The 16,325-nt window shown below is 47.7% G+C and overlaps 1 long non-coding RNA gene across 1 annotated transcript; it reads left to right on the top strand.

Annotated features, from left to right (window-relative positions):
- The first annotated feature begins 1,882 nt into the window (after positions 1-1,882).
- On the top strand, positions 1,883-14,264 carry LOC148686079 (uncharacterized). Its single transcript, XR_015949750.1, has 3 exons — positions 1,883-2,260; positions 6,308-6,408; positions 13,915-14,264. It is a non-coding gene; the product is annotated as an uncharacterized LOC148686079 (long non-coding RNA).
- The last annotated feature ends 2,061 nt before the right edge of the window (positions 14,265-16,325 follow it).

The raw sequence follows: 16,325 nt of genomic DNA, 5'->3' as shown, positions 1-16,325 counted from the left end.
AGTCCAGCTGCCCAAGAGGCAAGCATCCCCATCTATCCTCTCTGAGACCTGACAATCTCAACCGATGCTCGTCAGCTTGTTAAATAACAATTTGGCCAACCAATGGGATAGAGGCCGTGTTGATGACAGCATTTTGGCTGGACTGAGTTGGGGGGGGGCAGAGCAGGGTTATCTAACAAGCCTCAGCTCTCGTTAACCATTTTCTTAATGTGACATCTGGTTCGTTTAAAAAAACAAAAACCTGCAGCTGCAGAATGAAGGTCTACTGTATTCTCGTTGGTCCTTTTCACAATGCCGTTTTGTAGACTTCAGTGTTTCTCAAGTACTGGGCTGGCACCCACCCGTAGGTCTCGAGCTATTTTGGGGTGGGCATTGGTGTCAAATGTGCCCACTGCCGTGCCTTAGCTTTTGGACTGGACCCATGCCAGCAGCAGCAGCAACTTACACTTCACATGCTGAGAAAAAGCATTTTCAATTACCAGTAGATTTTTTTACTAGTACCCTGAGATCTATCAAATGGAGTACTGGTGCAAAAATACCCCCAAACAACAACAACAACAAACCCATACACTTAGAATGCAAGAATTCAAAATTTCATAGAATCTTGAAGTTGGAAGGGCCCCCTAAGGATCATCTAGTCCAACCCCCTGCAATGCAGGAATCTCAGCTAAAGCATCCATGACAGGTGACCATCCAACCGCTGCTTAAAAACCTCCAAGGACTGAGGTTTTGTTCTGCATGCCAAAACCGAACAGAGCTCACAGGCCGCCCACCCACAAAACATCCGCTCCTGGTTACCCCTTGCTCTCAGCTTTCTCTGGTCGCGACCACGCTTCCCTCAGAGAATCCTGGGAACTGTAGTGTGTTGAGGGTGCCGGGAATTGTTGGTAAACTACAGCTCCCAGGATTCTTTTCTGGGGAGCGGGATGGGACGTGCTGTACATTTACAGTGTGAATGCAATCATTTCAGCAATACAATTCAGGGTGTGTGTGTGGGGGGGGGTGTTATTTTTTGTGCCACCATTCTTAAAAAAATTGGGAGGCATAAATTCTTGTCAATCTAATTCAAGTCATCTAGAAATCTGCCAGTAGAGCCCAGGGTACCTCCTGCCCACCCCTGGCACCAGCTGCATATGGAATTTAGGCTGTATTCTTGCCCTTCCCTCCCAGGGTTGGGCCCGGGCCAGCGGCCAGAGAGAGAAGAGGCTACGCTAGACTTCTGCCTTCTGTTATCTGAATCATCCGGGCAGTGATACCCCCACCCCACCCTAAATGCTGAATGACAGACTTTTCTGGAAATTCCCACGGAGGTAGCACAGGGACGGTAAGGTTAGCTGGGGGATAAAAATGGCAATTATCTTTTGCCCAGAATGCTTTGCTGCTTTTCTGCCAGTCTGTTTCAGTGCAGTTGGAGGGGGTTCGGGCACAGATCAGAACTTTAGAATTGTGTGTTAAAGCATGCCACTTTTATTTTTTATATAAAAAGTGTTTTTTTCCCTCCAGTTTGGAAAACTAATTGAACTGGGAAGCAGATAGCTCAGTCGGGAGAGCATGAGACTCTTGGGGTCAAGGGTTCGAGTCCCATGTTGGGCAAAAGATTCCTGCATTGCAGGGGTAGGGGTAGATTCCCCTCGTGGCCTCTTCCACCTCTGTGGTTCAATGGTTCTACGGCATGTAAACTGCAAGCCAGACAGGAGGGACGGATGCTCACTGTCCTGTGGTCTATAGCTGAGGGAGAAATTTGATTCTGTTGGCATTTTAATCCAGCTCTCCGTCAGGGGTGCCAGAAGGTAGCTCCTCCTGCAAGTCAGCTACGCAGATCCAGGTGTGTGTGTGTGTGTGTGTGTGTGTGTGTGTGTGTGTGTGTTAGTTATAGGTACAGGCAGAGCAGCACCCTGCCCCACCATTGCCCCCTTGGCCTCACCTGCCCCATCTCTCTGGGGTCAAACAGCCTGCTTTTGGAAAGCCCTACATTAATATAATAAAACGACCTATTGGCTTGGGATGTTTAATCTCCCCATGAAAACATTGACAGATGCTCTTTTTGTAGATTAACAGGACATGCTTTTCAGATGAATCCAAAGCACAGACGCAGAAGGAGGGCCAGCTGGGGTTTGGTGGTGGCTTCATTTATGGCCAAGCCATCCATGCCGAGAAGAGTGGGAAACTACCATTCACAACACCCTCTTGGGCAACTCAACAGCTTCAGGTGGTGAGGGAAGAAATGCCACGTGACTTTCATTGCAAGGTTAGAACACAGGTATGGTGTCACTGTAATAATAGCAAAAAGCAAAGCTATTGTGAATTTGGACAGAAGCTAGCCTCTAAAGCTAGTAATGCAGGTACAGGGAAGTGATAGTCCTGCCCTATTCTGCCTTGGTCAGCCCACACCTGGAGACCTGTTTCGAGTTCTGGGTGCCACTATTAAAGAAGGATGTTGACAAGCTGGAAGGTGGGCAGAGGAGGGCAACCAAGAAGATCAAGGATCTGGAAACCAAGCCTGATGAGGAATGGTTGAAGGGGCTGAGTCTATTTCCCCTGGAAAAGAGGAGGCTGAGAGGTGATATGAAAGCCCCCTCCCCAAGTTCTGAAGGGCTGTCCTATGGAAGATGGAGCAAGCTTGTTTTCTCGTGCTCCAGAGGAGTGGATCCAAACCAGTGCATTCAAATCACAAGAAAGGAGACTGTGACTAAGCATTAGGAAGAACTTAGAGGAGAAAACCTTGTCTCTACCACTTGACCTGTGCCAAGCACAATTTTACAAATTTCCTTCATATTGCCTCTTACCTTCCCCCCTTAAATTTAAAAGTCCCAAATGCTGCAATCTTTCTCTGCAGGGGAGTCACTGCCTCCCCTTTATCTTTCGGTTGTCCTTTACTAACAAGCTTAATTAATAATAATAATGTCAATATATACATTTATTTCCTGCCAACCTAGCAGTTCGAAAGCACGTCAAAATGCAAGTAGATAAATAGGAACCGCTACAGCGGGAAGGTAAACGGCGTTTCCATGTGCTGCTCTGGTTTGCCAGAAGCAGCTCTGTCATGCTGGCCACATGACCTGGAAGCTATACGCCGGCTCCCTCGGCCAATAATGCGAGATGAGCGCGCAACCCCAGAGTCGGACACGACTGGACCTAATGGTCAGGGGTCCCTTTACCTTTACTTTATACATTTATTGGGAAGCGGGTGGTGCTGTGGGTTAAACGACAAAGCCTAAGGCTTGCAAATCAGAAGGTCAGTGAATTGAATCCCCGCGACGGGGTGAGCTCCCGTTGCTTGGTCCCAGCTCCTGCCAACCTAGCAGTTCGAAAGCACGTCAAAGTGCAAGTAGATAATTAGTTACTGCTCCAAGCGGGAAGATAAATGGCGTTTCCATGTGCTGCTCTGGTTCGCCAGAAACAGCTTTGTCGTGCTGGCCACATGACCTGGAAGCTGTACGCCGGATCCCTCGGCCAATAATGCGAGATGAGCGCTGCAACCCCAGAGTCGGTCACGACTGGACCTAATGGCCAGGGGTCCCTTTACCTATACATTTATTATCCTTGCACTTATTTAAGAATGCATTTAAAGTATGTATTTAAAGGGGTCCCTTTACCTTTTCCTTACATCCATACAACAGAAAATCCCTGTTAGATTAGGAGCAGTGGAGCTGAAATGTAGACATGGGATGTCAAAAGAGAATTTGCACTACAACCTTTTTTTTTTTTTGCACACCCCATTGGAGAGAAGTCAAACTCTGCACCACTTTGGTGCAAAACCTAGTGGGCCATGAATTTGGTTTGTCAACATTCTGTTCCGGAGATTTGCTGTGACGATGAGTGCCGAAAATCTCTGTTCACGCCAGATGCACCTTAATTTCTCATCTTGGATATCGACAGATGTTAAATGAAACACGCAGACAGGATTGCTCAATTGGATTACACAACTTTCACCATGCATTTGTTTTTGCCGCAACTTTTCGCCGGGAATCTGCGTGGACATTTGGAGAAGCCTGTGGAAGGAGACGCACCGTTCAAACACAATGCACGAAGGTTCTGCATCGTACAGCGCGATCAGTAATAATTAAACCAACAAAATCTGCAGAATAATTGGGGAGCCTCTAAAACAAACATCCTTTCTGGGTCCAAGACCAACGAGGAATAGCGTGATTAATAGCCAGAACAGTTTCTCTTCATAAGACAGGCTGCTTAATTGTTTGCTTAGCAATTTCCCTCTTAATGTTCGATCTAGAGGACACTGCCATACATTATGGTGCCGGATTTCCTGTCCAATTCATATGGGCACATCTGACTTTGAAAACACAGCCTGCTCCATCATTGCGAAATTACAGCTGCTTACCATCTGGCTGAAATTGCAGGGGGATCTGCTTCCCTGGGTTTTAGAACTTAAGACAGTAGTTAAGTAATGGAGACAGACTGTGCTGAAGTAAGCAACTTCCAGCCAGCGGCGCCTATCAATCAGTTATCTCCGTTTCATTGGATGTGTAAGAACCTAAGGAGAGCATGGTGGGATCAGGCCAGTGACTCATCAACAGATGCAGGATTCGAACACAAGAGCAACTCTTCCCTCCCGTGGCTCCCAGCAACTGCTGTTCAGAAGCATTGCTGCCTCTGAATGTGGAGGCAGAGAAGAGTCATCCATGAATTTGTCCAGTTGTCTCTGAAAGCCATCTAGGTTGGTGGCCATCACGGCCTCCTGTGGCAGGGAGTTCCATGGTTTAACTATGCACTGCATGAAGAAGTCATTTCTCTGTCCTGAATCTTCGCTGGATGTTCATGAGTTCCAGTGTTATGAGAGGAAGAATATTTCTCTCTCCACATTCTCCATGCTGTGCATCTATATATAAAAAAATGATCCCACTGTGTACGCGGATGTAACACCCTTCCTCTGTAACCGCTGAACTGAATTCCAACAAATTTGGCCACAACGTTCCATGCCCATCAGGGAGGGATCTGGCATAAAAAAATTATCAAAAAACTACACCTTTCACACCTAAAATAATGATTAAATGCAAAAAAGTGGTGCGCAAATCAGACATCACCAGCAGAAACTCTGAAGACTCCAGCAGCATCCAATAGAAAGGCAGATGGCACGCTGCTGCCTCCAAAGCCGCGCCACCAGATGACATCACAAAATTCCACAGCAACCAACTGAAAACAGGCCTTTTGCAGCAACAAGGCCAAACATTGCCAGCAGACTGAATAGGCCGCAGCAAACTAGGCCGCTTTCCAGACTAGGCCAAGTGGAGGTAGGGGCCTGCCTGGGGTGGGGGGTGGGGTGGGGCCGAATAGGGGGCAGGGATAGGTAATGGGTCAGAACAGGGTGCGGGGAGACACAGGAATGAAATCTGCCCTCCCCACAGTATCTCGCATCGGCTTTGCAGACTAGGCCACTTTCCATACTAGGCCAAGTGGAGGTAGCAGCCTGCCTGGGTGGGGGATGGGCCCCCCGAATTGGTCATAGGTTGGGACAGGGTGGGCCCAATCACAGGGATCAACCAGGGGATGGGGGGAGGAGGGACAGAACAGGGTGGGGGGAGACATAAGGATGTGCCTATGTAAACATAACACACGAAAACGGGGACTCTGAAGGTGAGGGGAGTCTGAAGTGGGACTCTGAGGCTCCATTTAACAAACTGAGCCACCGTAATACATGGCAGGGCCAACTAGTAATCGTATAAACTTGTTGCAAGTCGCCTCTTCACTCGCCTTTCCTCTGAACTAAAAAGTCCCAAATGCTGCAATCTCTCCTCATACGGGAGATGCTCCCTCCCCTCGATCATTTTGGTGGCCCTTTTCTGAAACTGTTCCAGCTCTGCAGCATTGGATAAGGAAAAGGCTGAACTCGGCATTCCCTGGAAAGTTCCTGAGACAGTCTCTTTGCAGAATGACATTATAAACCCTTAAAATTCAGGACTCTCTTAATTTTAATTGTTATTAAAAAGACACTTCTTCAAATGCCAAGATGTGAAATTATCCTGAGTGGGAAATATCAAGTCGAGCAGCTCTTTCTTTTTCTTTTCCTCTGCCCCATTTGGTCTGTTTCTTCCTGCCCTCCTTTGCAAACGTGGAAGGTTGGCGGGTCCCAGCGATGCCATCCAGCCTGACCTCTGCTAATTGAACAGCCTCCAGCCATTTCTATATCCAGCGCTGCTTAAATCGTACTTGGCTGAAACGTTTGTCTGCGAAGGTCAGCTGGCCTTGCTCTGATGGCTGCGGGTAATGGAGAATCTGTCTGTTCTGATGAAGATTTAAGCGGCGGTGCTTAAAATAAGACCTGTCTTTTTTCTTTCTTTCCCTAATTTAGATTTCCCTGCCTTCAGCTCCTGGCTCTTGACTGTTCTTTACTGCTGTCTTCCGCTGGGTGAAGGATTGGGCCAGCATGTGCTAAACTTTTTCTTTGAGAAGGTTTGTATACATTGCTGTTGGCAGAGGTTCTGAGAACGTGGCTCCAGAGGGCACCAAGAATTGGGTCCTGCCTGGCGGAGGTGCCCCTAATCTACCACCATTTTCTCTTTGGGTGAAGCACCCAAGATGGTCAGGAACAGCTGCATGACAGAATGAATTCTTGCTCTACATTGGAACATCTCTCTCTACTGTGTATCTTGGAAAGCTGTGTTATGCGCTACCAATCACCGTTATTTCAGAAACGCACTTACCCAGGTTCTGCCTCCTTGGAATGAAGGTCGGCAGAGACTGTGGTGTATTTAGGATTTATGTTTTTTTGTGGGAGATTTGCAGCCCTATCTAATAATGCACATTCTTGCAAGTTAGCATGTGAAGGGGTTAAGACCACAGAGCCACAGGCTGATAGGCAGGCCCAGACCATAGAAATGGAGCTGGTAGAAAGGGCTCTGTGTGATGTCATTTCCCCCTCCCTCCTGAGGGGGAAGGAGCATATAGTACCGTATTTTTCTGTTTATAAGACGCCCCCTATTTGGGGGGACTCAAAATTAAGAAAATGCACTATGCACTATCTGTGTATAAGACGATCTTTTATTTTAAACTTCAGAAATTTAGAAAAAATATAGTCTTATACATGGAAAAATACGGTAATTCCCATTCCTTTCTCTCAACACTTTTCTCTTCAACCAATGATGGGAGCAGAAGTATGTATATCCAACTACAGTGGTGCCTCGCTAGACGAATGCCCTGTAAGACTAATTTTTCGTTTAACGAATGGGTTTTGCGATCAGAGGTTGCCTCGCAAGACGAATTTGTTTTGTGAAAAATTCATCTAGCGAATTGCGGTTTCCCATAGGAATGCATTGAAATTCAATTAATGCGTTCCTATGGGCAAAATAAATAAATAAATAAAATCTCAATGCATTCCTATGGGATTTGCAAGACGAAATTTTCGCAAAACGAATTGACTCACAGAACGAATTAAATTCGTCTTGCGAGGAACCACTGTACTGTACTCCAGCCTCAGGCCTGCATTTATTTTTCTGCTGTTGCTGCTTACTCATGACTATGAGTAAGTAAATCATATTACATGTGCAGCAATGCAGAAATTAGAGGGAAATGTGCCTCAAATTCATATATTTGTGAAAATAACATATATAAATGCCTTCTATCAGTCAGTACTGCCTACTAAAACATGTTTGGTAAGAGAAATTTGCACCAAAATACTAATTTTCATCAGGATTTTTGCACACTGCTGCAGCAATATGCACTGAATTTAAAATTGGAAAAATGAGAAACTTAGAGAAGCAAAATGGAGAGCTGTGCCTATCCCTAATCTGGAGCAGATCTCTCCATCTCTTTGCATCTCAGGCAATGCCAACTTTTGCAAGGTGACCCCCCCCCCCCAATCCTGCTACTGGCCATATGTCTTTTATTCAGGGTCCCATAATAAGCATCAGGGAAGTGGAAGTAATGGTCCCAGGTGTCCTGAGTCTATTCCAGGGCAAATCTTTGGCTGCATGGAAGAGTATCAGAATGTGAAGGAAGCAAACAATTACTATATTGTGCAGGGCTCAGAAAGTCACACAGCGTGGGTTGCTATTATTTGGACCTGAAATGCCACGAAGGCTCCTGGGTGACCTTGAAGCCAGTCACTGCCTCTCTGTCTGGCCTAACCTACCTTACAAGGGTGTTGTGAGGATTAAATGAGGAAGAAGGAGCTCCTCTGAGAAAAATGGTGGCATACAAATGCAATAAACAATTAAATAGTCCTTCTGATGCCTTGAAAAGAGCTCAGCGTAGATTTAGCAGAATCCTAAATTGCCTCTTTTTTGGGGACGCGGGTGGTGCTGTGGGTCAAGCCACAGAGCCTAGGGCATGCCGATGAGAAGGTCAGCGGTTCGAATCCCCGCGACGGGGTGAGCTCCCGTTGCTCGGTCCCAGCTCCTGCCCACCTAGCAGTTCGAAAGCACGTCAAAGTGCAAGTACAGTGGTGCCTCGCTTAACGAATGCCCTGCTTAACGAAATTTTCGCTTAACGAAAGGTTTATTCTAGCGGAGGTTGCCTCGCTAGACAAATTCGTTTTCGTCTAGCGAATCGCGGTTTCCCATAGGAATGCATTGAAATTCAATTAATGCGTTCCTATGGGCAAAAAAAATTCCAAAAAAATTTCAATGCATTCCTATGGGATTCGCTAGACGAATTTTTTCGTTATAAGAAAAGACCCATGGAACAAATTAAATTCGTCTAGTGAGGCACCACTGTAGATAAATAGGTACTGCTATGGCGGGAAGGTAAACAAACGGCGTTTCCGTGTGCTGCTCTGGTTTGCCAGAAGCGGCTTAGTCATGCTGGCCACATGACCTGGAAGCTGTACGCCGGCTCTCTCGGCTAATAACGTGAGATGAGCGCCGCAACCCCAGAGTCGGTCACGAATGGACCTAATGGTCAGGGGTCCCTTTACCTTGAATTACCTCTTTAATTGCCAGCGACATAAGACTTCTGCAGGACGATTCTCCCTGGAGCACCCATTGTCTTGGTTTGTTCTGTGGGTGGATCCAAGTCTGGGGAAGTGCTGGCAACTGAGTGATGCAGAGAGCTGTTGCTATTATAGCTTCTTCTTCTTCTTCTTCTTCTTCTTCTTCTTCTTCTTCTTCTTCTTCTTCTTCTTCTTCTTCTTCTTCTTCTTCTTCTTCTTCTTCTTCTTCTTCTGCCGAGAAGAAAGAATGGGCAGTGGTGTGTTCTTCTGCTGTATTGAGCCAACTGCAGCTGCCTTGGTTGGCAGCCCAGGGAAAGGAAAAAGCCGATGCGCTCACAGAGCGAGAGAGTGATGATGAATTGTCACTGTCTCCTTGGTGAGCGATCACTTCCCAAATCCACTTTGTTCTAGCTTTTTAACAGCAAAACAGAGCTGCCGTGCACTCAAATTCGGTTTTTCATTTGGCCACACAGCTGTGTGCTCCTGGAATCTCATCAGTTCTGCTGGGAAAGGAAATAAACCCATTTGCAAGGCATTCAGAACAAGCGTTTCCCGGTATCCAGAGCCAGGAGTTTATGCATTAATTTCCACCCCTTTCTAACCTCCCCCCCCCCAAAAAAAAACCCAAAGAGGGGAGTGAATCACAAATACAGAGGCACACCCGCCACCCGTGTGTTCAAAGCAGGGCTTGTTGCTCGCTGATCAGTCCTCACAGATTCACAACCCCAAATCCCACTTCCATTGGGCTTCTCATACATGACACCAGCCCACATCAGGACATAGGGATGGCCAGCTGGATCAGGCCAATGGCCCATCTAGACCAGTATCCTGCTGTCTCAGTGGCCAACCAGCTGCCTTTATGGGAAGCCTGCAAGCAGGATCCGAACACAAGAGCCCTCTCCCCTCCTGCTATTTTTAGCAACTGGGGTTCAGAAACATCACGGCCTCTAACTACGGAAGCAGATAATAGACATCATGCTTAGTAGCATCAGTAGCCCTCATGCCCTCCATGAATTTGCCCAATCCTCTTTGCAGGCGGTAGGACTAGGTGACCAACTCGACAATTCTAAAGACATCTAGGCCATTGGCTGTCACATGACAATTGCAGGCACTATACAACAACAACAACAACAACAACAACAACAACAACAACAACAACAACTTTATTATTATTATTATTATTATTATTATTATTATTATTATTATTACTCTGCCCGTCTGGCTGGGTTTCCCCAGCCACTCTGGGCAGCTTTCAGCAAAATATTAAAATACAATAATTCATCAAATATTAAAAGCTTCCCAAATCAGGGCTGCCTTCAGATGTCTTCTAAACGTCAGAGAGTTGTTTATTTCTTTGACATCTGGTGGGAGGGCGTTCCACAGGGCGGGCGCCACTACCGATAAGGGCCCTCTGCCTGGTTTCCTGTAACTTGGCTTCTCACAGGGAGGGAACTGCCAGAAGGCCCTCGGTACTGGACCTCAGTGTCCTGGCTGAACGATGGGGTGGAGATGTTCCTTCAGGGCCAAGGCCGTTTAGGGCTTGAAAAGTCAGCACCAACACTTTGAATTGTGCTTGGAAACGTACTGGCCAATGTAGGTCTTTCAGGACCGGTGTTATGTGGTCTCAGCAGCCACTCCCAGTTAGCAGTCTAGCTGCCGGATTCTGGATTAGTTGTAGTTGTAGTTTCCGGGTCACCTACAAAGGTAGCCCCACGTAGAGCGCATTGCAGTAGTCCAACCAGGAGATAACCAGAGCATGCACCACTCTGGAGAGACAGTCTGCGGGCAGGTAGGGTCTCAGCCTGCGTACCAGATGGAGCTGGTAGACAGCTGCCCTGAACACAGAATTGACCTCCGCCTCCATGGACAGTGGTGAGTCCAAAATGACTCCCAAAATGACCATATACTGCAGCCACATTCGGCTGTTAAGTTAACCACCATTTTTTTATTCCTGATCTGAGAATGTCCTGCCCAGATTTTGAGCTAAACGTTCTCAGTGAGGACATCTCTTGGGCCTGGGCTTCTTGGCAGGAACTTGGCTGGAAAAGAAAAAAAACTGCAAACTGTTCCTTCTTTCAATAAACCGCCTCTAGTGTTGCATCGATTCCCGAGGTGACAAATCACCAGGCTCCCATTCCTCAAGTCAATGAGACCTTCTGAGCTGGGGGTCTGGACTGTGCATCCCCATTTCTGGCCATTATAATCTTGCAATGAGTCATCGAAACAGAACTGGCATGCTTAGTAGGCCAGTAAACCTTTAAATGCCATCCACACTTTCCAAGTTGGCTGGTGTTTAGGCAGGCTTGCCTGCCAACCCAAAATGCAGGACAGTCCAGATGACATTAAATGAGAATTAGACAAAAATCCATGGAAGAGAGGGCTACTGTTGGCTATTAGCCACTGTGGCCATGCCTCTTCCTCCACAGTTGCAGGCAGCAATGTTTCTGAATAGCAGTGGCTGGGAATCGCAGGTGGGCAGAGTGCCCTTGAGTTCAAATCCTGCCTGTGGACTTACCAGAAGCATCTGGTTGGCCACTGAGAGAGCAGGATGCTGCATTAGTTGTAGAATCATAGAGTCGGAAGGGACCATGTGGTCCAATCTCCTGCAATGTAGGAATCTCTTCCGCCCCCCCACATGGGACTCGAACCCACAACCCTGCCACTCTGAGATTAAGAATCTCATGCTGCTGTGACTGAGCTATCCCAGCTTCTGTCTCAATCTGCCACCCAGGCTCTTCTTACAGTATGTCCTTATGATACCCCAATTCTGCTGGTAAAGTGTGTTTCTGATAGGCCAGGCACTGCTGGAATCACTAGAGTCGGAAGGGAACTCCAGGGTCATCTAGTCCAACCCCCTACAAAGCAGGAATCTCAGCTAAAGCACCCACGACAGATGGCCATCCAACCTGTGATTAAAAACCTCCGAGGAAGGAGAGTCCACCACCTCCCGAGGGAGACTGTTACACGGTCGAACAGCTCTCACTGTCATAAATTCTTTTCATATGTTTAGTTGGAATATCCTTTCTTGCCACTTGCACCCATGAGTTCGAGTCCTACCCTCCAGAGCAGGAGAAAACAAGCATGCTCCCTCTTTCATGTGGCAAGGCATTTCCCCACTCACTTTCCTAATTGCAAAATGTCTCTCTCTCTCTCTCTCTCTCTCTCTCTCTCTCTCTCTCTCTCTCTGTGTGTGTGTGTGTGTGTGTGTGTGTGTGCGCGTGCATGTGTGTGTGTGTGTGTGTGTGTGTGTGTGTGTGGAGTGTTAATTAAAGGGGATCTGTTGTACAGAGGCGATCAAGCAAGGCATTTCCCCACTCACTTTCCTAAATGTATGTATGTCTGTCTGTCTGTCTGTCTGTCTGTCTGTCTGTCTCTCTCTGTGTGTGTGCGTGTGTGTGTGTGTGGAGTGTTAATTAAAGGGGATCTGTTGTATAGTGGCACAAGCCTACATCTCAGGTGTGCACCTAAATCCCTCCTGCCTGCTGCTTTCAGCCTGGAGGGAGGGATCCCTGCCTCCCAGCTTGAATGGCTGCTCTTGACCTGTGCTTAACAGGGGTCAGTAAACTTTTTCAGCAGGGGGCCGGTCCACTGTCCCTCAGACCTTGTGGGGGGCCGGACTAAAACCCAGAGATGCATTTTAAATAAAAGCACACATTCTACTCATGTAAAAACATGCTGATTCCTGGACTGTCCGTGGGCGATTGGGCCGCATCCGGCCCCCGGGCCTTAGTTTGGGGACCCTGGCTTAGATTGAGCCTTCTCTCCCCCCCCAATCATCACTGTCTTTCCTTGAGCTGCCTCTCAAAGCACACTCTGCTTTCCCCATCACAGCAGAACTGGCCGCTCGCAGCTTCCCAAAGCCACCCCAGAGATATCTAGCGGGATTTATTTTTTCATTACGGAGCAGCTGCTTTAATGGCAGAGTGAGAGATTGTCTCATCAGGAGTGGAAGTCCTAGCCCTACTGGATGCCAAGCTTGCAGGAAAATGGGAGGTGGGTTATGGGGCACTTGGAGCGGGGGTCATGGTGCTTAAACCCTCTCACAGCCACAATAGCCCCCCCCCCGAAAATATTCCCCTCTCCCCAGATCACCTTCCTAGGCAGAATCACTTAGAGGTTTTAAAGCCTGAATGGGGATGGGAGGGGGTGGTAAAACAACAAGGGGCAGTGTGTGTGTGTGTGTGTGTGTGCGTGTAAGAAAAGAATCGGGGACCAGAGAAATGCCCTTTCTTGCCTGTTGACTGTCCCTTGCCAATTCTCCCTGTCTCTGGAAAAGTAGTATCGTTCTTTTGATGCTATTTACTTCTCTCGTTTTTGTTTCTGAATACTGTATTTTATTCTCTCATTTCCTCTGACCTACACAGAATGCCTATATAAAGTAATTAGATAAGCATTTTGCGGGTTTGCAGTGTGTGTGTGTGTGTGTGTGTGTGTGTGTGTGTGTGTGTGTGTCAGCCTGGATGATGCCCTGAGAAGGTAAAGGTACCCCGGACCGTTAGGTCCAGTCGCGGACGACTCTGGGGTTGCGGCACTCATCTCGCTCTATAGGCCAACCGGTGTTTGTCCTCAGACAGCTTCCAGGTCATGTGGCCAGCAGGACTAAGCCGCTTCTGGAGAACCAGAGCAGCACATGGAAACACCGTTTACCTTCCCTATTTATCTACTTGCACTTTGACGTGCTTTCGAACTGCTAGGTTGGCAGGAGCAGGGACCGAGCAACGGGAGCTCACCGCGTCGCGGGGATTCAAACTGCTGACCTTCTGATCGGCAAGCCCCAGGCTCTGTGGTTTAACCCACAGCGCCACCCGCATCCCTTGGATGATGCCCTGAGATCCTTCCAATTCTTGGGGGTCCTTATGCAGTGAGGGTTAGAATAGGGAAGTTTTTAATGTTTGAAGTTTTACTGTGCTTAATGTTTTTAATTTGTTGGAAGCATCCCAGCGTGGTTGGGGCAACCCAGTCAGATGGGCATATATTATTATTATTATTATTATTATTATTATTATTATTATTATTATTCACCATCTAAGAGAGCATTCTATTGCTGAACTGGTGAGACAAGTTTCTTTGCAAGACCTCAGCTGGCCAGCACCCCAAAAGGATGAACTGGGTTGCAAGGGCGACAACTAAATGAGCTGGAGCTGTGGGCGAATGGCTGGGCTTTTCTTCCAGCCCCCTCACCTATCTGCTGGATAGGAGAACAAGACCCAAAGCAGGGAGTGTGAGCTGAGCTGGAAAACAGACTGGAAGCTGGAGACACAGAGACCTGCTTGCTCTGCGCTGGACCCACAACTGTGGCAAATGGAGAAGCAAGATATGCTGCCCCCCCTTACGCTCAAGTTGTATATATGCCTAAATTAAACCATAAATCCTAGAGACACCTCAGTCTGTGCTGGCCTTCGTTCCAAGAAAACTGCGTACCCTGGAATCTCTTGCTGCTCAGAGATTGGGCTGTCGTGGAGCAGTTAGCCATACAGACATACACAGAGGGAACTCTGTTTCTGTCCAGGTGATAAATTTCTGTTGGAAAGGGTGGTTGTGGGGTGTGTGTGTGTGTGTTTTAAGGGAAGGTTAAGGGTTGATATGATAGCCATGTTCAAATATATAAAAGGGTGTCATATAGAGGAGGGAGAAAGATTGTTTTCTGCTGCTCCAGAGAAGCGGACACGGAGCAACGGATTCAAACTACAAGAAAGATGATTCCACCTGAACATTAGGAAGAACTTCCTGACAGTAAGAGCTGTTCGGCAGTGGAATTTTCTGCCAAGGAGTGTGGTGGAGTCTCCTTCTTTGGAGGTCTTTAAGCAGAGGCTTGACAGCCATCTGTCAAGAATGCTTTGATGGTGTTTCCTGCTTGGCAGGGGGTTGGACTGGATGGCCCTTGTGATTCTATGATTCTAATGTCCCCCCCTTTAAATCCTGAGAAGGCCCATTGACATGGCTGCATTTGGGAGAAGGCAAAGGCTCATCATTCTGGGTCGCATGCATGCACAGTCTGGAACAGGCGCCATGTTTGCCATGCTGGGGGTTGGGGACAGAAACAGGACCACCGACTCGAACAGAGGATTGTGGTTTGGGCAGAGGACCAGATGGGGACACCTGGGCTTGGAAGTTCCACACCTCTGCCCTAGAGGCAAGCCCACCCCACAGTATAGAAAGGAGGGCACTGTACACATGGCCTCTAGGCTCCACCTCAGCCAGGCTGCCTCTGCCTTTGGCTTGACCAGCACACAAGCCATACATTTAAAGCATATACCCCCCCCCCCGCAAAAAATCCCAGGAACCGCAGTTTACCCGCCACAACACTACAATGCCCAGCACCCTTAAACTACAGTTCCCAGGATTCATTCGGGATAGGGAATATGATGGCACAGCTGAAACAAAGTGTTTGGGCCAAAACGACAGAGTGAGGCATTATAAGAAAACAGAGACAAAGGCCACTGTGAGCATTAGCACACCCTGCTCCCCCTGAAAGGATCGACCTGCGTTATTCCCCCAAGATGAAGGCCGTCAGCAGCCTGGGTGGCAAGGCTGTTTTCCCTTTTTCTTCTCCCCGACATCCTTTTAAATAGCCGGAACTGTCAATAGGTTATAAACTACGCACTGTCTGATTGCTCTTTCAGCGTTAAAAGCAAATGCTGTTACTTAGCAATTGCACAAAGTCCGCACAGCGTCCCCTGGAAGTGAGGTGATTTATTCAAGCGCCACAGGGAGTGATTTCATGTGGGCCTCGCATGTGGGGTCAGCTGAACGAGATGGCCTGACTCAGGCACCAGGTCTGGGGATATCAAATGAGGATCTGCTCAATGGCTATCTATTCAATGCATTGTATTTTTTTAATGCTATATGCAAAAGAGTTGCATATCAGATTTATAATGGCACCTTAAACCTGGGTCACAGCTGCAACCATGCAATGTTTGTCAACTACATTCACACAGTCATACCTTGGAAGTCAAACGGAATCCGTACCAGAAGTTTATTTGACTTCCAAAACATTCAGGAACCAAAGTGCGGCTTCTGATTGGCTGCAGGAAGCCCCATCGGATGTTTGGCTTCCAAAAACAGTTTGCAAACCGGAACAGCCACTTCCTGGTTTGCGGCGTTCGGGAGCCAAAACGTTTGACTTGCAAGGCATTCAGGATCCAAGGTACGATTGTTTGCTCTTACAGTAGGCAAGGAGGAGAAAAACAGACAGTGGAAGTGGTATTGGCCATGAACTAAGGCAGAGGTTGTTAAACTGTGGCCGCTTACCTGACACCCAGAAATCTCCACGTGGTTGCAATTAGTGCCAGTAGCGAATGCATCTGGCTAATTTCTAACACTGCTGCTGGGTGGGCATAAGGACATCAAAAGAGCCTGGATCAGGCCAAAAGTCCATCCTGTTCTCTTGCATCCTCTTGCATCGGCAGTGGAATTTGCTGCCAAGGAGTGTGGTGGAGTC

Source organism: Zootoca vivipara, chromosome 4 (assembly GCF_965207765.1).
Source record: "Zootoca vivipara chromosome 4, rZooViv2.hap1.1, whole genome shotgun sequence".
NCBI classification, from domain to species: domain Eukaryota; kingdom Metazoa; phylum Chordata; class Lepidosauria; order Squamata; family Lacertidae; genus Zootoca; species Zootoca vivipara.
This window is presented reverse-complemented; position numbering and strand designations above follow the sequence as displayed.